Raw genomic sequence first — 25,121 nt, forward strand, 5'->3', positions numbered from 1 at the left:
CAGTGCTGAGAATGACCCACCACCCAAATAATACCTGCTCTGTGGTGGTCCTGTGGGGGTCCTGACCATTGAAGAACAGCATGAAAGGGGGCTAACAAAGCATGCAGAGAAACAGATGGATAACAATCAGTAATTGTAGAACAACAACGTGCTTCTATGTGGTCATAATGTTATGCCTTATCGGAATATATATATATATAATGAAAAGAAGTGTAGGATTGGCACAGAGGGAGCACTGCGGATGTGAGTGTGAACATGCCTATAACTGCAGGAGGAATGTGTCCACACGGAGTCTGATGGCAGCCGTGGGCATTGCAGGGCATTATGGGACTGGGAGTCGTTTAGATTCAGAGGGTAAAAGAGGACAAGCAGCAAAACTTAATGATACTTTCAATGACTGAGCTGTGGTTTTTACCAGTGACACATGAAGAAATCACATAACATGTTTTGTATGTGTGGCAGATTTGTATATGTGATTACGTGTTTTTGTTAGAGAGAAAGAAAACGAGAGCAAGCTTGTTTCTGAGTAAGGAGCTTTTAAGTGCTTGACCTAATTTTGCAGGCAGTAAAGAATTCGGCAGTGAAGGCCTTCCTCTGTGAGCATAAGTTTGCTGCGCTGGGTGTTTCCTCCCAGGGTCTAACAGGAAGCTCATGTTCGAGTTCATTTGAGGACAGGGAGAAGGCTTTTCTTTCCACTGTGGATCTTTTAAAGAGGGGGTGCCTGGGCCTCTTCTCTGAATCGGCCCTCTGCAATCTGGCATGCGTTTTAGCTCCCTATACTGCTTTATTGTCTATTTTGGCTGAACTGAAACATCTATTTTTCAGGCTACGTCGATTAGTCCAGAGTTTAATGTAAGTTTATTAGTTCTATTTCCATTTTACATTTTGGACTGCACTAAACCAATTAAATGACTCCAGTTGTATACTTCTTTGTATTTGTGGATTAAAGGGTTTGTACTTTAATCTAAATCAGGGGTGGGCAATTAAAGTTTCCAAGGGGCCACATAAGAAACTGGGACTGTTGTGGAGGGCCGGACCAATAAGGTGAACTTAATTCTGCTCAATATTAATTTTATCTCTTTATTTACATTTTCAGCATTTAGCGGACGCCTTTTTCCAAAGCGATTTACATTACAGTTACAGTATACAGTCTGAGTAATTGAGGGTTAAGGGCCTTGCTCAAGGGCCCAACAGCAGCAACCTGGCAGTGGTGGGGTTTGAACCAGCGACCTTCTAATTACTAGTCCAGTACCTTAAGCACTAGGCTACAACTGCCCCACTCTTTATGAAAAGCAGTAAATTGTGCAGTTCTAATAAGCTGTTAATGTTTAGATGTTACAATCAGAAAATTAGAAGTAGGCAGAGTAAAAACATCAACATTATTTCACTATTATTTGCCGGCTCGGGAGCAACTCGGGCGTTCGTTCGGGCAATCGAAACTCGGCTCTCAATCGCTATGTGTGAACTACTCAACAACTCGATCCGAGCGGCAAAGCGAGATTTCTAGCATGTCAGATATCTCAATCTGAGTTGCCCGACTGGCAATGAGTGCTATGTCCAACAGCCAATGAGAACGTAAGATACAGTGTGAGGGGAAACGCAGGGGAGGAGTTGTAAAAAGGTTGGACAGGAGCATAATATAGTTTCTATCAGAATACATCGGCACACACAAGTTTGACAGTTTTTCTGACCTTATCGTTCTCTGCAAAACATAACACCAACGTTGCATTGCAAAAATATTGATTAACCTCCAACTCACTATAGAACAATCCATGCTGTTCACTCAGATTCATTTATTTTTCCACTTTGATTTTATGCTGCACGTCGGCGCACAAACTTTGATCGCTCGCTACTTGTTGACGTGCATTTTTGGATGTGGTATCGTTAAACTTCTCGCGTTTGTTTTCGTGACAGAACGTAGTTTGGGAGACCAGAGAAGCTCGCCTGCGATTCCAGTTGGTGAAAGATTGTGTAGTGTGAAACCCCCTATCGCCGATCAGTCGTGTAGTGTGAAATACACACCGACTTGAAAGACTCCCGATTACAAGAGATCCAGTCATGTAGTGTGAACTGTACAGCGACCTGATGACTTGGAAAGTCGTGTAGTGTGAACTTGGAGTTAGAGCACAAGTTCTTATTCCCAATAGTGTTTCGATGTACATATACACCGACCAGGCATAACATTATGCACTATGGGAAGAAGGCAAGCCGGTGGAGGCGGTGTGATGCTTCGGGCAATGTTACTTTGACACGTACCACCTACCTAAGCATTGTTGCAGACCATGAACACCCTTTCATGGTAACGGTATTCCCTGATGGCTGTGGTCCCTTTCAGCAGGCTAATGCGCCCTGACACAAAGCAAAAATAGTTCAGGAATGGTTTGAGGAGCACAACAACGAGTTTGAGATGTTGACTTGGCCTCCAAATTCCCCAGATCTCAATCAAATCAAGCATCTGTGGGATTTGCTGGTCAAACAAGTCCGATCCATGGAGTTACCACAGCACACCTTCAGGGGTCTAGTGGAGTCCATGCCTCGACGGGTCAGGGCTGTTTTGGCAGCAAAAGGGGGACCATCACAATATTAGGAAGGTGGTCATAATGTTATGCCTGATCGGTGTACTTACTTTATATCTACAAATAACAAGTTCCAGAGAGTTTCTATAAAATATTCTTAAAAAATACATCAGTTAAAAAATAAATAAATGCATTATGTGATTTCTTTTCTTGTGTTATGGCCACAATTAATCATTCTTGTCCACATACACTATATTGCCAAAAGTATTCACTCACCCATCCAAATCATTGAATTCAGGTGTTCCAATCACTTCCATGGCCACAGGTGTATAAAACCAAGCACCTAGGCATGCAGACTGCTTCTACAAACATTAGTGAAAGAATGGGTCGCTCTCAGGAGCTCAGTGAATTCCAGCGTGGTAACGTGATAGGATGCCACCTGTGCAACAAGTCCAGTCGTGTAATTTCCTCGCTACTAAATATTCCACAGTCGACTGTCAGTGCTATTATAACAAAGTGGAAGTGATTGGGAACAACAGCAACTCAGCCATGAAGTGGTAGGCCATGTAAAATGACAGAGCGGGGTCAGTGGATGCTGAGGCGCATAGTGTGCAGAGGTCGCCAACTTTCAATCGCTACAGACCTCCAAACTTCATGTGGCCTTCAGATTAGCTCAAGAACAGAGCGTAGAGAGCTTCATGGAATGGGTTTCCATGGCCGAGCAGCTGCATCCAAGCCTTACTTGGTTCAAAGCACGCCGCCACTCAGTGTTCTATGAGTGACGAATTGCGCTTCTCCATCTGGCAATCCGGTGGACGAGTCTGGGTTTTGGTGGTTGCCAGGAGAACGGTACTTGTCTGACTGCATTGTGCCAAGTGTAAAGTTTGGTGGAGGGGGGGGTTATGGTGTGGGGTTGTTTTTCAGGAGTTGGGCTCGGCCCCTTAGTTCCAGTGAAAGGAACTCTTAATGCTTCAGCATACCAAGAGATTTTGGACAATTTCATGCGCCCAGCTTTGTGGGAACAGTTTGGGGATGGCCCCTTCCTGTTCCAACATGACTGCGCACCAGTGCACAAAGCAAGGTCCATAAAGACATGGATGAGCGAGTTTGGTGTGCAAGAACTTGACTGACCTGCATAGAGTTCTGACTTTAACCCCATAGAACACCTTGGGGATGAATTAGAGCGGAGACTGCGAGCCAGGCCTTCTCGTCCAACATCAGTGTCTGACCTCACAAATGCACTTCTGGAAGAATGGTCAAAAATTCTCATAAACACACTCCTAAACCCTGTAGAAAGCCTTCCTAGAAGAGTTGAAGCTGTTATAGCTGCAAAGGGTGGGCAAACATCATATTAAACCCAATGGATTACATTTACATTTACATTTTCAGCATTTAGCAGACGCTTTTATCCAAAGCGACTTACACAATGAGCGGAACCCGATGAGCAATTGAGGGTTAAGGGCCTTGCTCAGGGACCCAACAGTGGCAACTTGGTGGTGGCGGGGCTTGAACCGGCAACCTTCTGTTTACTAGTCCAGTACCTTAACCACTGAGCTATCACTGGCCCTTAATTAAGAATGGGATGTCACTCAAGTTCATATGCGTGTGAAGGCAGACGAGAGAATACTTTTGGCTATATAGTGTATGTGACAGTTTTTACGCCGGATGCCTTTCCATACACAATCCAGGCTTGGGATCAGCACTGACAGCGCACTGACAAGTGCACCTCCCAATTGCCTGGCCGTTCAGCTTAATCACTTATCTAAACTTCAACTAACTAGATCCCACTTGATCCCACTTCGTTACTGTGAAACTGACATGACAGAAAATATATTTTACTCCCATCCATTGCTTTCAGATTTGTCATTAAAATACTGTTTTAAACATTAAAGGTGTTTTCAGACAGAAGCTGCACAACTGCTTAACTCATTAAGTCTTCAAATGAAAACAATGAAATCAGATGTTTAGATTAGCAGAAAACCCAAGTAACTTACAATCTGTCTTAAAGAGACCTATGAAAATCATATGGTGCTTGGGTGGCGCAGTGGTCTAATACATTAGCCAACCACTGCCGAAGTTTTTAGCGATGCCACTGACTGCGTCAGGCACTCTACACACACAATTTGCAATGTTTTAGGAATGGAAGGCCAACTGGCGAGCAGTGATGCCTTGCAAAAAAATAAATAGAAAATAACGAATATAACAAAATGTGGGTGGGAAACCTCCAAGGTATAAGCACTGCTGAAGTAGTGGCTTCAATGTCTCACTCTTTGTTGGCAGTGACTATTGTACAGAAGGAAGGAAGCCAGGACCCTGATTAAGATGAAAACTTTAAAGTAGGTGTGAAGTAAATTCCGGATGAGATGCTCATAATGTGGCTAATTTTCCGTTGGGAATGAGTCAATGAGTTAGTAAGTGAATGATGTGTCAGGATGTGGCACATTGTGGTGGATCCAGGGTGTATTCCTGCCTCGCACCCAGTGTTTGAGAAATCTAGACTCGTCCTGAGCCTGACCATGGTAAGACCATTGTAGGATTAGGAATGAATAATTTCATGCTTATACGTAATATGGCATGTTATTAAAAAAAGGACAGATTTTTATCAGTCTATCTTCATGTTAAACTCATATTCATGTTCAGGACATGACATTCATGACAGTAAGTGTTCTAGTTTTAATCAGTGTAGCACTGTAGAAAGTCTATTTTTCACTTGGTCTAATTAGGGCTGGACAATATATCGCGAATATCGATATATTCGTTATTACTTTTTACACGATGTTAAAAATGGCCATATTCGATAGGCAGGTTACCTTTTGAGAACATTTAAAACAGAGCGCATAACGCTTTCTCTAGCGCATGTGCGGGTGGGCGAGTGCACGCACACACATGCAAACTGAATCACTGAGTAAAGAGTCCGAAATGACTCTTTTCAAACGAATTATTCATTGGAATCGAATCAGGGAGCTGTGCTCTTATCTATGGTAAAGATTCATTCGTTTTGCTTACACAAATGAATCAGTTCATTTGTGAAAGAGATTCATTCGTGGTTCAAGCCTTGAAAAACAGCTGTAGAAACCAATCAGAGCTTCTGAATTCAGATTTTGGGTGGAATTTCAATCTCTCACTTGATTGGTTTCAGCTTTTTACCTTATAGGAGGATAAACACAGTTGGAAATGGATTAATATATTCTGGAAATATTCTGGAAACATATAAGGTGGCCTTCAGGAAGAAAAACAAGATGATTATATCCCTAATGTAACAACACGCAGGTAAGCAGCGGTTATGATTTTATGCTGCTGTGCGGTTGATCTGGGTCGCGGTGCTGTTGTTTAACGTGCGCTTTCATTTTGCAATGATAGCAAAGCATTACCAAATATTGAACTTTTTCGGGATTTTTTTGATCATTTATTTGAAGTAAAATGGACAGCATAAATGTGAGATTCTGCTGGTTTGTTTGATATAAACGTTGTCAATATGAATACAAATACAGCCTTGTAATAATACAAAATATAAACACTGTAATTAGTCAGAATTGATCAGAACTACAGTCTTTTGTGTTTTAAGATAACTTATAAACAATATAAGCTAAAATACAAGCAGTGGTCTGCCACTTTACTTTAATTTTACATTATATCGTATCGTATATCACCACTTCTCAAAGGCATATCGAGATATGAGTTTTTTAGTCACATCGCCCAGCCCTAGGTCTAATTGCTGTCATTATGATTTTGTAATATGTCTAACTACAATGATTCACTCCTCAACACTTGAGACTTCTCAGGCCTTTTTTAAACCTTCTTTTCATTTTTTTACATTGCAAACCCTCATTCGAGCCTGAACTTTCTACACAATATCAATAACTCCTGCTTAATAACAGTTTAGCCAGACTGGATTATTACTTTATGGCTCGGTTCTATAATACGCCTGCAACTGAAACCCAAAATGAATTTTGAACTGGAGGGCAGCACTTTTCATCTACATTTCTCAAGGGCGTGAGGGTTGGAAAGAGGAGGAGGTCGAGAATGCCAGACAGAGCGATAATGCCAGACAGGTGGAGCCTGTGATGTGCCCTTTCAGACCACTCGATTATCCTGCTGTCTTTTAAACCTACTCTAACAAAATGTAACTATCTACGTATACTGTACATGTTCGTTCAGCGTAGACGTCTAGCAGGTTGTGGGCCATTTGCAGGTGCTGACCAGATGATTCCTTTCCTGGGGTTTGGTCTCATTTCAGAGAGAGAAAGGATTAGAGGCAAAACCAGGTGTAATGGAAAAGTGTCTATACCTAGGGCTGCCTTTAATATAAAGATAGCTTTTTTGTTTAGTAGAACAGTTTGGGTTTTGAAAAAAATTGCAATATTAAAAAGGCAGAGTAGTGCAATAATTCAGGTATCCCTAAATCCATAAGTCTTTCATTGATAATCCATTTTGGATCAACTACTGTATATTTTTTAGAGAAAATCACAGTGCAAAAGTGACATTTTTGTAGTTACAACCTACAACAATCAGCCATAACATTAAAACCACCTCCTTGTTTCTACACTCATTGTCCATTTTATCAGCTCCACTTACCATATAGAAGCACTTTGTAGTTCTACAATTACTGCCGGTAGTCCATCTGTTTCTCTACATATATCTGATTTCACCCTGTTTTTCAATGGTCAGGACCCCCACAGGACCACCACAGCACATGTATTATTTAGGTGGTGGATCATTCTCAGCCCTGCAGTTACAATAACATGGTGGTGGTGTGTTAGTATGTGTTGTGCTGGTATGAGTGGATCAGACACAGCAGCGCTGCTGGAGTTTTTAAATACCATCTCCACTCACTGTCCACTCTATTAGACACTCCTATCTAGCTGGTCCACCTTGTAGATGTAAAGTCAGAGACGATCTCTCATCTATTGCTGCTGTTTGAGTTGGTCATCTTCCAGACCTTCATCAGTGGTCACAGGACGCTGCTGGCTGGATATTTTTGTTTGGTGGACTATTCTCAGTCCAGCAGTGACAGTGAGGTGCTTTAAAACTCCATCAGCGCTGCTGTGTCTTATCCACTCATACCAGCACAACACACACTAACACACCACCACCATGTCAGTGTCAGTGCAGTGCTGAGAATGATCCACCACCCAAATAATACCTGCTCTGTAGTGGTCCTGTGGGGGTCCTGACCATTGAAGATCAGCATGAAAGGGGGCTAACAAAGCATGCAGAGAAACAGATGGACTACAGTCAGTACTTGCAGAACTTCAAAGTGCTTCTATATGGTAAGTGGAGCTGATAAAATGGACAGTGAGTGTAGAAACAAGGAGGTGGTTTTAATGTTATGGCTGATCAGTGTATTTAATCATGCAGTTAATAAAAACTTCTGACTTCAACTGTATAGATCTAGCAGTTTTAATGAGGGTAAAATGTAATAATGTTTTGCAAATTAAAAGGGTAAACAGTTGATTTAGCATGGTGTAAAATGTATTACAAGCTAAATAACCTGTGGCCCATATCACTTATGCGGTGTGCACTCTGTTAGCTTAACATTAGTGTGTGGCTGATAATTCATTCTGTTTGAATGACATCATTTGACCCTTATCACCCTTGGTTAGTCTCCTGACCATAAAGTCCACTGACCCGGAGCACTCTGACTCAGTGCCTTGATAATCTTCAGAGGTTTTCCAGGCTCAATGTAAGGAAAGCAGTTTTTCAGCACACCAGTCACAAAGAATGTATTGCAGCTATATCTATTGTTATACACACTGTCTAGATCACATTTTCACAAGAAAGCCTACAAAATACAAGCATGTTGATTAAAAATATTTGAATGCCTTTTTTTCCAGTTTTTTTTCCAATCTGGCCATATCCAATCACCCGATTACATTTTTACACCTACCAATCGGAGATATTACTGTACCCATGTAATACTGAATAGTTACTCTTCCCACTAGTAAAACACAAATAAACAAAAATAAAAACATTCATATTAAATCATTTATTTACATGTTCTGCTGAAATCCTAGTTTTGTTTCCAGGTGAGAACTAACAATCCCTTACTGAAAGAAGTTGTCATTAGAGGTTTGTCAATCATCAGAGCTTTTTTGGTTGTGCGTACAGGGGCTTTATGTATAGGATTAACTGTAATGTGAATGTGCTGTCGTGGGTTGAGCTGGGTGATGGATCAGGCTGTTCCAGACTGGGCCTCTGAGCTCGCAGACTGCCACCTCTCCATGGGTCGGCCACTCTAGCATTGTTGCCAGGGGGCTCATTTGAATAGCTCTTTATTAGTTTGTGTGAGCAAGTCAGCGCCATTTGCATTTGTTCCAGTCACAAAGGTTTACAGGTCAATAGAGACAGGCTGGAGAAGAAATACTGGACACAAGGAATCTTCTGCATTTTCTTTTCACCACTCGGGCTACCACACCTTTTTTTTTTACAACACTCTGCCTGTCAGGAAAAATGCTCCTTGTCAGTGCATGTATGTGAGCATGTGTGAGTGTTTATGTGTGTTTGTGCCTAAACACCTCAGATGTCTGGAGGGTGATTTACTCCCTGTTGAGGATAAGTTGCTGTAAAGGGGCCCCTGGTAACCCCTGACGAATGCTGAGAACAATTTGATTATCACACCTCAGCATGCCTATTAAGGCTGTTCATATGTGTGCATGTGTGTTTGTATGTCTACGCTGAGAGAACGTGAAAAGAGGGTGGGCCGGGGGAGACGGAGCATACCTGATTAAGTGGACTCTATTCAGGAGTGTTTGTGACTAGTTTGAATGGATGCAGTGCTGACACACAGCTTTTCAGACACTCAGACATAAACACAACCTGAAGATTCAGGTCCTTATAATTAATCCCACAGTGGGCACTGTCCCCCTCCCTCAAGCATTCACACTCTGCCCTCCATATGTCCTCCATATATCTGCTTTGCTTCACTTAACCTACCTTTAGGCATGTTGCAAGTCTGATAAAAAGCTGATAACTACAGTTGCTGCAGTTAATATTCCTTTGAATTGTTTTTCTGCTGATTTTTTATTATTTATAAATAATATATTATAATATTACACTATACTATGTTGTTTTATACACTGACCATAGTGTCTTTCTGCTGGTTTTATTATTTATAAATAATATATTATAATATTACACTATACTATGTTGTTTTATACACTGACCATAGTGTCTTTCTGCTAATTTTATTATTTATAAATAATATATTATAATATTACACTATACTGTGTTGTTTTATACAGTGAGCATAGTGTCTTTCTGCTGATCTTTATTATTTATAAATAATATATTATAATATTACACTATACTGTGTTGTTTTATACACTGACCATAGTGTCTTTCTGCTGATTTTATTATTTATTATTTATAAATAATATATTATAATATTACACTATACTGTGTTGTTTTATACAGTGAGCATAGTGTCTTTCTGCTGATTTTTATTATTTATAAATAATATATTATAATATAACGCTATACTATGTTTTTATACAATGACCATAGTGTCATTTCTTTTTGTCAGGTAGATGCACATTAATACTATACAGTAAATATGCAGTACAATATGCAGTTGACGTGTCTGACCCAATCAACAAAACATTAGAGGAATGGATGGGATGCCGTTGAATGGCCTGATAAATCGTAAAGCCAGTGATCTTTTAGCTTTGTCCCATGTTTTTTTGACTATTTTGAGAATTAAAGGGTGACTCTAAATGAATTTTATGTACTCCAATTAATTGGAATCATAGGGTGTTGAGGAAATGTCTTAGGGATGTGGTGGGGACATTTTTAAAAGTGTGAGTAGTTGACTAATACAATCTACATTATTCTAAACTTGTGTGCCAGGGCAATGGTAGCTCAGCAGTTAAGGTACTGGATAAGCAATCAGGAGGTCACTGGTTCAAGCCCCACCACTGCCAGGTTTCCACTGTTTGGTCCACGAGCAAGGCTCTTAACCCTCAGTTACTTGAATTTGGATGCAGTCACAATTGTAGGTCACTTTGGATAGAAGAGTGCTGGCAGTGCTGTAAATATAAACCTAAATGTGTGTGTGTGTGTGTGTGTGTGAAGAACAATAAAACAACCATAATATAACTAAAAACTAACGTTTACTTCTTTGTCTGTTTGACACAGGACCACAGAAAGCAAAGGAATGGACTTGACAGAAAACATGGACTAGAAAATGAGGAATAGATTTAAGGTACGTTGAGATTTAGAGTACAAAACAATCTGTTCCTAACTAGAGTTTAATCATTTATTAATTATGCAAGTGAAGGTTTTACAGCTACACATTTTCATTTTTTATTTATTACTTTTCACTGCACAACTCGATGTGGTCATCTCAAATAATCATGACTAGCTTAACATGTTATAATTGTAATATGCCCAGCCATAATTTGACGAGTTTTTAATTGGGCACTGCTTTGGCAGGTAACATGGTGGATTGCTGTAGTATTGCACATATTGCAAAAAAAAATCTACTTAAATACACAACAAATTATTGTGCATATATTTGCCTTTTTTTATCCCTGTTTTACAAAATTATTCATGGCAAATACCTGATCTGATAAAAGCAAATTTTGCAAGCTAACTGTGCTCATGCAAATCTCTCTTTAGAAACATATTGAATGAACCAGCTAATTCCTAGTATTCTAAAACCTATTACACTTGAAAATAAAAACATTTTACTGTCATAATAAAAAATCAGGCTACCACGAGGTCAACAGCAACATTAAAGGAGCTGCAAAAATTAATGCAAGTACTGGTTGTGTACTGCATACACCAACAATCTCCTGTATTCTTCATATGTCTGGGGTGTGGGATAGGGTGGCAAGAAAAACATCCAAGCCTGGCTACATTTTGTAGAAAACCTACATTAAGTCTGCAGAAAGCATGATAAGACCTTGAATTATGAACCTTGTAGCCATAATTCCAAAAACAACACTTTATTCACAGTGAAGCATGGTGGTGGGAGTATTATGTTATTAGTGCTGCTTTAGTCAAGGTGGAGGGAATTATGAACAGTTCCAAAAATCACTTAAGGCCTCTGCTAATAATAAAAGAAATATCACTCTTTAGCCTGACAACGACTCAAAGCATACCTCCACATCAATAAAAGTTTTGCAATGACCCAGCTAGTGCCCAGACTTCTGGGCATGGTCGAAGCCCCAGTGCTTCTCTCCTGAAGAAAATTAATGGGAAAATAACATGCGTAAGTAGAGAAGCCACCTGGAGTCGGTTTGTTAAATAGATTTGACAAAAGCTCTTATGGAAGTGGGTGGTAATGATTAAATGGCCAGGATTGGCAAATATCAAGAGATCTCTTAATTTACAAAAGCAAAAGAGAATGCATTCCAGCCATCTACCTTATCAGCTAAGAAAGATCAATGACTCAGCATTGCACTGGTGTATGGGATTTCTTTAAATAACCCAAAATCAGGTGTGATGTGGTAGCGCTCATTAGCACTACAGCTCCTGGGATCTGTAGTCTGTTTTTGACTACATTCTGATCTACACTTCCTGCCGTGCGACAATCAGATGAAGACCCGCTGCTTGATTGCACCGGAACTCTTGGTTTCAGAATGTGTTAGGCTGGCACCCTAGATCATTCTTCAGTATTTTTCTCAATCAGCTAGCTACTGGTTTGTGGTGGTGAGGGATTGAGTATGGGGGAGGGGTTCAGGGAGCTGCATAGTACCGGTTTAAGGCATGATATGTGGAAGTTTGGGTTAATTCTCATTGACCAAGGATAGCTGAAGAGTATAGGCTACCATGTTGACCTTTTAACAATTTTGAATGCTCCCACATATCTGGGTCCTAAGTTCTTCGACTCCAGAAGCAGAGAAAGTTCTTTAGTTGACAACAAAACTTGTTGCCCTGGGCAACCCAAGTGCCTTTTTTTCTGTTGGCAGAAGCAGTTTTTTAGGCAGTGGTGGCTCTTAGAATGTGGCATGCCTTCTGCCAGACTCTCTTTAAAAAGCCCTTTGAAAAAGTTCAAACCATGTGACGGGTATGAGGGGAAAACCCTGAGCATGGTGCACTTTCACTTGTGTATGTGTTAAGCATGGCCACAGGAAGGCAGTGTGAGTCCCCGTCTGGCTTGTGTACCCGTCACTGTAGCTGTCCTGCTCTCTCAGGGCCACATGAGTAAAATTAAGCACAAATGGAGGGGGGTGGCATGTATCTTCTTTATCTATGTGCATGCTACATAAAGACTATGCTACGTAAAAACCAGAAATTTATGGACCACATGCTCATGACTGTTGGCATCTATAGCACAACTTGTCCTAGCAAGTCCTACTAGGTTGATTACCAGAGTGTATAGAGAAAAAATAGAATAATATATAAAGTTATCAGAAAAAATACAAATGATAGATAGATAGATAGATAGATAGATAGATAGATAGATAGATAGATAGATAGATAGATAGATAGATAGATAGATAGATACTTTTTGCATAATAAGTTATGTCTAGGGCAAATATTTCATATACACTGATCAGCCATACCATTAAACATCCTTGTTTCTACACTCACTGTCCATTTTATCAGCTCCATTTACCATATAGAAGCACTTTGTAGTTCTACAATAACTGACTGTCGTCCATCTGTTTCTCTACATACCATTTTAGCCTGCTTTCACCCTCTTCCTCAATGGTCAGGACCCCCACAGGGCAGGTATTATTTAGATGGTGGATCATTCTCAGCACTGCAGTGACACTGACATGGTGGTGGTGTGTTAGTGTGTGTTGTGCTGGTATGAGTGGATCAGACACAGCAGCGTTGCTGGAGTTTTGAAATACCATGTCCACTCACTGTCCACTCTATTAGACACTCCTACCTAGTTGGTCCACCTTGTAGATGTAAAGTCAAAGACGATCGCTCATCTATTGCTGCTGTTTGAGTTGGTCATCTTCTAGACCTTTATCAGTGGTCACAGGACGCTGCCCACGGGGAGCTGTTGGCTGGATAATTTTGGTTGGTGGACTATTCTCAGTCCAGCAGTGACAGTGAGGTGTTTAAAAACTCCAGCAGTGCTGTTGTGTCTGATTCACTCATACCAGCACAACACACACTAACACACCACCACCATGTCAGTGTCACTGCAGTGCTGAGAATGATCCACCACCTAAATAATACCTGCTCTGTAGTGGTCCTCTGGGGGTCCTGACCATTGAAGAACAGGGTAAAAGGGGGCTAACAAAGCATGCAGAGAAACAGATGGACTACAGTCAGTAGTTGCAGAACTTCAAAGTGCTTCTATATGGTAAGTGGAGCTGATAAAATGGACAGGGTGTATAGAAACAAAGAGGTGGTTTTAATGTTATGGCTGATCGGTGTATGACTTAATTACATGAATTACAATGTAATTAAATCAAGATGTACGAATATTAAATATAAGTTTTTATTTTTCTCCACCTTATGGTTAAGCTAATAATTCTGTTACTGTTTGAAGAAACAGACATTTGATGAGTATAAATAAAGATTTTATCAACCAATAATTAGACAGGTGACAACACGAAAATCAGATAATACTTCATAAGTTATTTAATGATATTTCCTGTTTACTTCATACTAAAATAAATGCTATAGTAAGTATGCTAAGTATTACCAGAATACAGCGCTTGTGTAGTGCAGTGGTCTATTGCGCTTACCCACCACCACTGAGATGCGTGTTTGAATCTGGCCTGTTGTGTACACATACATGATTGGCCATTTCTGAAGAAAGAGGATGGTCAAAGCCCTGCGATGGATCCGCACCCTGCCTTGGGTATTCCTGCCTTGCGCCAATTTTTCCCGGTGGAACTGGACCTGCCACGGCCCTGACCATGATAAAACAGTTAATAAAATAAAAAATGAACAAACAAAAAGGTAACAAATAAGCTATATGTACATTTAAGGCATTTCAAATACCCTTTTTATATAAAGCAGCTTACAATTGTGACCTAATACAATGCAAGCTCAAGGTCCAAACTGTGGCAACTTGATCCAGCAACCTCATGATCAATAGTTTAGATCAATACTGTACTCTACATGGTTTATGGTTTTGAAACTTTTTATGACAGTAATCACACACTGTGATTTTATTTTATTCATAAAGTCATTAATCATGAACTGTTTCTGTTTGTCAGCATGAAACAAACAGATACACTGACTAGGCATAACATTATGACCACTGACAGGTGAAGTGAATAACACTGATTAATTCTTCATCACGGCACCTGTTAGTAGGTGGGATATATTAGGCAGCAAGTGAACATTTTATCCTCACAGTTGATGTGTTAGAAGCAGGAAAAATGAGCAAGCGTAAGGATTTGAGCGAGTTTGACAAGGGCCAAATTGTGATGGCTAGACGACTGGGTCAGAGCATCTCCAAAACTGCAGCTCTTGTGGGGTCTTCAAGGTCTGCAGTGGTCAGTATCTATCAAAAGTGGTCCAAGGAGGTAACAGTGGTAAACCGGCGACAGGATCATGTGGGGATGCACGTGGGGAGTGAAGGCTGGCCTGTGTGGTTCGATCCAATACAAAGCAAAAATGGTTCAGAAATGGTTTGAGGAGCACAAAAATGAGTTTAAGGTGTTGACTTGGCCTCCAAATTCCCCAGGTCAGGGCTGTTTTGGCAGCATATATACAGTATATATAGATTGATTGGAAATATGAAGATTGTGGAATGATGCTGTTTCATTTAATACAATTTTTTTATCAATTGTAAAAGTTTTATCAATTAATTTTTTATTAATAGTCAAAATTTTTTATCTCATATAATATAATGAACCATTTAAAGACTTTATGTACCTAATATATTTGTTGCATCTATGTAATAACTGATAATAACTACATGATCGATTTGCTTTATGCATTTAATGCAGATAATCCTAAAAGTAAATAGCACTATTCGTAAATCCACTTTTAATCTGTGTATAAAAATTGAACTGCGAGCTGTATCCTAGTTTCTAAAAAATATTTTAGCCATTTATATTTCATATACTTTCATATTTAATTAATCTTGTGGACAAAACTATTCCTGAAATACTTGAATTAAAAGTCACCACTGTTTAACATGTAATTGTTGTTTAATTGAATGTGTATTTTAAGGTTAAAGCATCCTTTTACATTACAGTCAGTTAAAAATGAACGATGGCTCGAGGTGGATGTGGCATTTTGCTTTTACTGGTACTAACTGGTCAATGTATGTATTTTCCCTTATATAATGCAGTTAAGATCATGTGAAAAGTTAGCACTATGTAACAATGTGCTGGGAATAATGTCAGTATGAACTCTATAATACAAAATGCTGAGTTTTGCCAAAAAGCATTATTTTTAAGCTTTGAACACCCCGGTCAAAGTTTTACTAATTTTACAAAGGAAAATAATGCTGTATTTTTTATTTATTACTTTGCTCCAGCAACCTTATGATTTGCAAGTTCAGTACCTTAACCACTAAATTCACATACACTTGTAAAGAACATGAACATGTCATGGGGTTTTAGTGAGTTCTGCGACTGCTCTCTGTCATACTGTTAAACACCTGTTAAACCTCTGTCCAAAAATAATTAATGTGTCTTTTCTAAAAATTTGCTAGGTCAAATATTCATACAGCAACTTAATTGATCATTTGTTGGAAAGTTTTATAATTTAATCTTTGTGGCATGACCTCTTAATTCCTTGTTAGTGATTATAATTGACTCATGACTTCTGTGTGTTAAAATAAATGAAGCTTTGCTGACCGCATATATTAAAAGAATACATGGAACCTCTGCCTTTTTGCCTGGCAGCCCATGGCAATGTGAAGCGTAACCTTTTAATGGTATGATTTACCATTTGTCTGAGTTTACTTTGAGTCTGAATACTTGGGTACAAATAAGCTGTATTTAAATAATCTTGTTTGGGCCGAATGTAACCCTTGGTTGACGTGTTAAACTCAAACATATTGATAGATGGTTTTAAGAAAACAGCCTTTCTAGCTTTAACTTGAAGCTAGCAGCTGAAAAATCATCCATGAAAGTTGCATGATTTTTGTGATCATCTCAACTGTTTGGTAGAGGCTCATTAAAAATACTGTGTGCACTAGTAAAAATATTAATTGTTGTTTGTTGAGATAGTCCCAAGAAACTAAGAAATGCAAAGAAGCCGCTCAGGTGGTGCAGCGGTAAAAACACACGCAGGAACCAGAGCTGGGATCTCGTATCGAATCTCAGCTCTGCCTGCCAGCTAGGCTGAGCGGCCACATGAACAACGATTGGCCTGTTGTTCAAATTTGGGTGGGATTAAGCCGGATGGGGTCTCTTTCTCATAACTGATGCAGTTACTGCTGGCTGATTGATGGCGCCTGCACAGAGATGAGAAAAGAGTGCTCTCAGGGTGTGTCTCTCCGTACACAGTGCTGAGCTGCACTGCACTCGTCAAAGTGTAGGTGATAAGATGCATACGGCATGCTGCCCACATTTCTGAGGGGGCGTGGGTTAGCTTCATTCTCCTCACTCAGAGCAGGGATCGGCATTGGTGGAGAGGAAGCATGACGCAATCGGGCAATTGGACGTGCTAAAAGGGAGAAATATATATATATGGAATGCAAATAATTTTTTTAAACATTATTTTCTTGGTGAGATCATTAAAGGGTTAATTGACTGAAGACAGGTTTACCCATGTTCCAGAAGCTTCTTATTGTTGGAAGTTCTACTCATTTTGACAATGCAGACATTTTTATTAGTATGGGATTTTTATTTCTGAACTTGCTAAGTGACTACTGTTTCATATATTTTGTAATCAATGCAGGCAAACTAGCCCTATTTATATTGGCGCAGAGAAGTAAACAGCTGGAGTCAGTTAAAATTACCAAAAAGAAATTAGTTGATACATGATTGCATATTCCTTAAAAGTGTATGTTATCAAAAAAACTTCAAAGGCATTTAAATAAATAAAAATTAGGCTGTTATTCTGCAAGTATCTTACATTCAGACATAGCATGTTTATAAAAAACACCACAAACTTCACTTATTGTTCATGCTCAAGGTGTAGAAGCTTGAACATAAAGCATGCACATAATCCCTTGACTTAGTTGTTGGTAGATACACATTAAAGTGCCGAGTGATGAAGCTAAAGACACGAGAAACAGATTAGTATTACACCATTATTACCTCATCCTATTAAAGGTTGGAATTCCCACCGGGAGCATGCTTGCACAAAGACAATTAAAATAAAAAATAAAAATGAAGTTAGGATAATGTGTTTGCAATTACGTGTCTCTTCAGCTGACCTATATCATGGGTTTAGAATTATACTTAATGGGGTTAATAGCCTGGAGAAGGAATGACAAGGGTAGCGCACTTGTAGGAGTGCTGTGTGAGAGGCAGAAAGGTGCTCGGTGCTTTTTCTAATCCTCACTTCAGCTTTTTTATAGTTTTAAGCAAACATTTGAACAACATAAATACATTTCAGTTTGAATGCTGAACACGTTCACTTTATAAAAGAAACACATTTACATTGGCTGTACATTTTCTATTTAATGTGGCAGGTTATATCTTATGTGGAATTTTTCCCTTATATGGAAAATTGAACTAATAAACAGTAATCAGAGGTTTGTTGACATTGTAGTTCTGTTCACTTGAAACAAACCACAACAAAAAAACATATCATTTCACCAGGCACGTCCAGATTTTGCATAAGACGTTATCTGCCTTTTGAACTGCTTGGGTGAAATGATCTATTAACTGTTTAGCTGTTGGCGTCTGACTAATCGGACCAACCCTTGTAATAAATGGATGATAAATTTGCATTGCAGTTCGGCAGTTAACTGATGCATAGCCACAACTTTTATAATGGATTCTTAAACATCTGAGGAAAAATTAGTCAAAATACGAGAGGTATGTCTTTTTTAGTCTAATTTAGCCTTTTAAGAATCCTGTGCTAAAACAGCAGAACAATCTTACAGGTTCTAATGTGATTATATGATAATTACAAATAAATGTTAATATATAAGGTATTTACAATATGAGAGGACTGTATTCTTGTGTATTGCACATATGTTAATATTCTAGTGATATAATTAGTATTTCTTGTAATTATTTGGACAGAATATTACTGGTAATTAGTGCTGCTTGAACAGGCATTAGCAAACCAAAAAGTTGATGTAGTGAGTGTATTTGTAGTACAAAAGTGTCTTTACACTTCAGCTGAAGACTTTAATAATATGCAAACAATTTTCATTTTATCTCATATCACTGATGTACCCTGGTCAGAGATGCAGTGGGTCCTGTTTCCATGGAATCACTGAGCACAATGCAGTAACACACCCCGGACAGGATGCTAATACATTGTGGGGTCTTGGTCACCCAACACGACAACTTATGCATGCAAGCAAATACCAAACTGGCCGATAGCAACGCTGGGGATTCGAACCCTGGATTCCAGTAATAGTGAAGAATAATTTATTGCTGCACCACCTAAGCACTAACATACAGAAGATGTTCATTTAAAATTACATTTATGCCATTTTTTACTATTTTTTACTATTTAACTGCTCTCATTTGATCTCTCACTTTTTCAGAATAGAAATACGTTCCTAAAATAGTACAATTTGGTAAAATATGGACAGAGAAGCCAAATTAAAAAATTCATTTGTTTAGCTTTTGGCGTCTGACTAACCGGACCAACCCTTGTAATAAATGGATGTTAGATTTGCATTGCAGTTCGGCAGTTAACTGATGCATAGCCACAACTTTTATAATGGGTCTCAAACATCTGTAGAGAAATTAGCCAAAATACGAGAGGTATGTCATTTTTTAGTCTAATTTCACCTTTTAAGAATCCTGTGCTAAAATGTTACTGAATAAGGTATTTACAATATTAGAGGACTGTATTCTTGTATTCATGTTTGTAGATGTGTATTGTGCATATGTTAATATTTTAGTGGAATATTCAGTATTTCTTGTAATTATTTGGACAGAATATTACTGTTAATTAGTGCTGCTTGAACAGGCATTAGCAAACCAAAAAACTGATATAGTGAGAGTGTATTTGTACTGTCTTGACAATTCAATTGAAGACTTCATTTAATTTCATATTACTGATTTACCCTGGTCAGAGATGCAGTGGGTCCGGTTTCCATGGAATCACTGAGCACAATGCAGTAACACACCCTGGACAGGATGCTAATACATTGTGGGGTCTCGATCCTCAGACACGGCAACTTATGCATGCAAGAAAAAACCCAACTGGCCAATAGCAACGCTGGAGATTCGAACCCTGGATTCCAGTAGTAGTGAAGAATAATTTATTGCTGCACCACCTAAGCACTAACATAAAGAAAATGTTCATTTAAAATTACATTATGCCATTTTTTATTATTTTTTTTACTATTTTAGAGGATTTAACTGCTCTCATTTGATCTCTCACTTTTTCAGAATAGAAATACGTTCCTAAAATAGTAAAATTTGGTAAAATTTGGGCAGAGAAGCAACATTTAAAAATTCAGTTGTTTAGCTATTGGAGTCTGACTAACCGGACCAACCCTTGTAATAAATGGATGTTAGATTTGCATTGCAGTTCGGCAGTTCACTGATGCATAGCCACAACTTTTATAATGGATTCTTAAACATCTGAAGAAAAATTTGCCAAAATACGAGAGGTATGTCTTTTTTTTAGTCTAATTTCACCTTTTAAGGATCCTGTGCTAAAACAGCAGAACAATCTTACAGGTTCTAATGTGATGACATGATAATTACAAATAAATGTTAATACATAAGGTATTTACAATATTAGATGACTGTATTCTTTATTCATGTTTGTAGATGTGTATTGTGCATATGTTAATATTCTAGTGATATAATTAGTATTTCTTGTAATTATTTGGACAGAATATTACTGTTAATTAGTGCTGCTTGAACAGGCATTAGCAAACCAAAAAGTTGAGTAATTGCATATAGTGAGAGTGATTTTGTACTACAAAAGTGTCTTCACACTTCAGCTGAAGACTTCAGTAACATGCAAACAATTTTCATTTTGTCTCACATCACTGCTTTATCCTGGTCAGAGATGCAATGGGTCCTGTTTCCTTGGAATCACTGAGCACAATGCAGTAACACACCCTGGACTGAATGCTAATACATTGTGGGGTCTCTGTCACCCGACACGGCAAATTACGCCATTTATTCATTTATGCTAATTCTTTATACTATTTTTTGTACTATTATTAGATGATTTAACTGCTCTCATTTGATCATAGCCACAACTTTTATAATGAGTTCTTAAACATCTGAAGAAAAATTTGCCAAAATACGAGAGGTATGTCATTTTTTAGTCTAATTTAGCCATTTAAGAATCCTGTGCTAAAACAGCAGAACAATCTTACAGGTTCTAATGTGATTATATGATAAATACAAATCATAAATAATTACAAATGTTACTGAATTGTATACTGTATACAATTCTGTATTCTTGTATTCATGTTTGTAGATGTGTATTGCACATATGTTAATATTCTAGTGATATAATTAGTATTTCTTGTAATTATTTGGACAGAATATTACTGTTAATTAGTGCTGCTTGAACAGGCATTAGCAAACCAAAAAGTTGATGTAGTGAGTGTATTTGTAGTACAAAAGTGTCTTTACACTTCAGTTGAAGACCTCAGTAACATGCAAACTATTTTCATTTCATCTCATATCACTGCTTTATCCTGGTCAGACATGCAGTGGGTCCTGTTTCCTTGGAATCACTGAGCACAATGCAGTAACACACCCCGGACAGGATGCTAACACAGTGTAGGGTCTCGGTCCTCAGACACGGCAACTTTTGCAACCGGACGATAACTACACTGGAGATTCGAACCCTGGATTCCAGCAGTAGTGAGCTAGAATAATTTATTGCTGCACCACCCAAGCGCTTACATACAGAAGATGTTCATTTAAAATTACATTTATGCCATTTTTTAAATATTTTTACTATTTTTAGAGGATTTAACTGCTCTCATTTGATCTCTCACTTTTTCAGAATAGAAATACGTTCCTAAAATAGTACAATTTGGTAAAATATGGACAGAGAAGCAACATTTAAAAATCTTCTTGTAATTATTTGGACAGAACATTACTGGTAATTAGTGCTGCTTGAACAGGCATTAGCAAACCAAAAAGTTGATGTAGTGAGTGTATTTGTAGTACAAAAGTGTCTTTACACTTCAGTTGAAGACTTTAATAATATGCAAACAATTTTCATTTTATCTCATATCACTGATGTACTCTGGTCAGAGATGCAGTGGGTCCTGTTTCCATGGAATCACAGGGCACAATGCAGTAACACACCCCGGACAGGATGCTAATACATTGTGGGGTCTTGGTCACCCAACACGACAACTTATGCATGCAAGCAAATACCAAACTGGCCGATAGCAACGCTGGGGATTCGAACCCTGGATTCCAGTAATAGTGAAGAATAATTTATTGCTGCACCACCTAAGCACTAACATACAGAAGATGTTCATTTAAAATACATTACATTTATCTAAAATAAATTACATTTATGCCATTTTTTAAACTATTTTTTACTATTTTTAAAAGATTTAACTGCTATCATTTGATCTCTCACTTTTTTAGAATAGAAATACGTTCCTAAAATAGTACAATTTGGTAAAATATGGACAGAGAAGCAGCATTTAAAATTCAGTTGTTTAGCTTTTGGAGTCTGACTAACTGTTTGTATTCATGTTTGTAGATGTGTATTGTGCATATGTTAATATTCAAGTGATATAATTAGTATTTCTTGTAATTATTTGGACAGAATATTACTGTTAATTAGTGCTGCTTGAACAGGCATTAGCAAAAGTTGATGTAGTGAGTGTATTTGTAGTACAAATGTGTCTTCACACTTTAGGTCATTTTATCCTACATTACTGCTTTATCCTGGTCAGAGATGCAGTGGGTCCTGTTTCCTTGGAATCACTGAGCACAATGCAGTAACACACCCTGGACAGGATGCTAATACATTGTGGGGTCTCGGTCCTCAGACACGGCAACTTATGCATGCAAGAAAAAACCAAACTGGACGATAGCAATGCTGGAGATTCGAACCCTGGATTCCAGCAGTAGTGAAGAATAATTTATTGCTGCACCACCTAAGCACTAACATACAGAAGATGTTCATTTAAAATTACATTCATGCAATTTTTTACTGTTTTTTACTATTTAACTGCTCTCATTTGATCTCTCACTTTTTCAGAATAGAAATACGTTCCTAAAATAGTACAATTTGGTAAAATTTGGGCAGAGAAGCAAAATTTTAAAATTCATTTGTTTAGCTTTTGGCGTCTGACTAACCGGACCAACCCTTGTAATAAATGGATGTTAGATTTGCATTGCAGTTTGGCAGTTAACTGATGCATAGCCACAACTTTTATAATGGGTCTCAAACATCTGTAGAGGAATTAGCCAAAATACGAGAGGTATGTCATTTTTTAGTCTAATTTAGCCTTCTAAGGATCCTGTGCTAAAACAGCAGAACAATCTTACAGGTTCTAATGTGATGACATGATAATTACAAATAAATGTTACTGAGTTTGGTATTCACAATATTAGAGGACTGTGTTCACAGGATGCTAATACATTGTGGGGTCTCAGTCACCCGACACAGCAACTTATGCATGCAAGCAAAAAACCCAACCAGCCGATAGCAACGCTAGAGGTTCGAACTCTGGATACCAGTAGTTACGGGCTAGCATAATTTATAGCTGCACCACCCAAGCGCTTACATGCAATAGATGTTCATTTAAAATTATATTTATGCCAATCTTTACTATTTTTTACCTTTTACCTTCTTTTACCATATTTTACAATCTATCTATTTTTAGAGGATTTAACTGCTCTTATTTGATCTCTCACTTTGATCTATTCCACAGAATAGAAATAAGTTCCTAAAATAGTACAAATTGGTAAAATATGGGCAGATTGAAAAATTCAGTTGTTGCTAATGTGTTCTTCATGGCTTCCACTGTGTAGATAATTAATTCATGCAAATATGAGGTAAAAACATGAACCACACATTTTACTCATCACTACAAGCTAGATTAAATGCACTGATTTTACATGAACTGCTTCTACTTTTGCCACAATGGGACAAGAGTTTTTGGTTGATCTGTACAAAGCTTCCAGCATGTCTTGTACTTAATAGCTTAGCAACTAATCCAAATTAGGTCTGTGGAGTTTATCGAAAGACCTTGTCGGACCCTGATTTCCCTGTTAAAGGGGTAAAGGTCGCTTCTACATGGGGCAGTTATAAGATTTGGGGTAGTAGTGGATTGGGTGTAGAGGGCTTGGCTGGGGCAACTCGTTGATGTCCTGTTCATGTCGGTGGGTCATGACGTGGCATATGACAGGACAAGCTACAAAGGCCGGGAGACTTTAAGGGCCAGCAGTGTTACTGTTCTCCCCCACACACACACTTCTCCAGCTCTGGCCTGCACACACAGAGATGAAAACACTGCATGTTAAATAGCTGTTGTCGCCAGCAGAGCAGGATGGACAAACGCCTTGGCAAAACAGGTAGAAATATAGAAGTAAATTGTTTTCAGTGTAACCCTGCCTTTATGGAGCAGGAATAATTTGTGTGTGACAGTTTGTAAGGTTATTACATTTTGGGTCTTAAAGTTAGGATTTTTTTTTTTGATAAGGTGCTCTAAAGACAGGTTTGCTGGCTGAGGGGGTTGTTAAAAAACATAATCTAATTTAAAACATTAAATGTAAAACAACTTTTATTAACTAGTTTTTGGTAAAACAATGACTCCTCCAATAATTATATTTTTCTTAAAATATATGCGCTTTTTAATATTTAATTAAAGATAATATTTCAGGCTTGCAAAGTTTAAAATCACGTTACAGTGAGGTGGAGTTTTTAGCCCTTAACTAAATATTTGCATAACCTTTTGTCAGAATTATGACTTGTGTGTTTAGAACTGTAGAGGTTGCTTAGCACCTTCGTCCTTGTTGTTTCCTAAGTTTTTCAGACCCAGAATAATTGATTTATGCCTTAGTATTTTTTTAATTCTGTATAAAGGAGTCAGCGGAGAGCCATCTGCTTCTCCCATAATTTGAATGAACTTTCCTGTCTTTCTCAAGCCACTGCTCCTGTGCCAGAGCATTTGGAAAGCCAAAGTTAATGAGCATGTGGGATAATGGCCCAGAGTCCTACGCGACTCCTGGAGTACTGTGTGCAACACGGACGCTTCTGCAGACACAGCTGTGTTGCTTTTAGCCACAGAACGAATTAGTCCTATAACATTTGTGATGGACACTGGTCTGGATGTGTATTTTAACCTATGTCCTTTAACTTTTTAATCAAGCTGAATTATGAAACAACTTTATTTCTTTAAACATATTAAGCTGTTGTTCAGCATTAAACCGTTTTTTATTTTGTATAGAAGTCCTGAGCAAACTGGATTTTCTTTGCTGGGACTGGAATTATAATGCTGTAGTTCAAGTTATACAAGTGCAAATTACACATCAAAGGTAAAAAAAAAAAAAAAAACGTATTAATCACTGTATTTCACTGTATTGGCTGCTGTAATTCTAAAATGTTATAATTATATTAAATATGACATTATTTTAAATATACTTCATA

At 38.3% G+C, this 25,121-nt stretch overlaps 1 long non-coding RNA gene across 1 annotated transcript in view; it reads left to right on the plus strand.

Annotated features, from left to right (window-relative positions):
* The window catches only part of LOC134315100 (uncharacterized), a 50,342-nt gene that overhangs the window by 21,307 nt on the left and 3,914 nt on the right, over positions 1 to 25,121 (plus strand). The window contains exon 3 of the long non-coding RNA XR_010012466.1: positions 10,650 to 10,716. This is a non-coding gene — a long non-coding RNA (uncharacterized LOC134315100). The remainder of the gene's footprint in view (positions 1 to 10,649; positions 10,717 to 25,121) is intronic.

Source organism: Trichomycterus rosablanca, chromosome 1 (assembly GCF_030014385.1).
Source record: "Trichomycterus rosablanca isolate fTriRos1 chromosome 1, fTriRos1.hap1, whole genome shotgun sequence".
Lineage (NCBI taxonomy): Eukaryota > Metazoa > Chordata > Actinopteri > Siluriformes > Trichomycteridae > Trichomycterus > Trichomycterus rosablanca.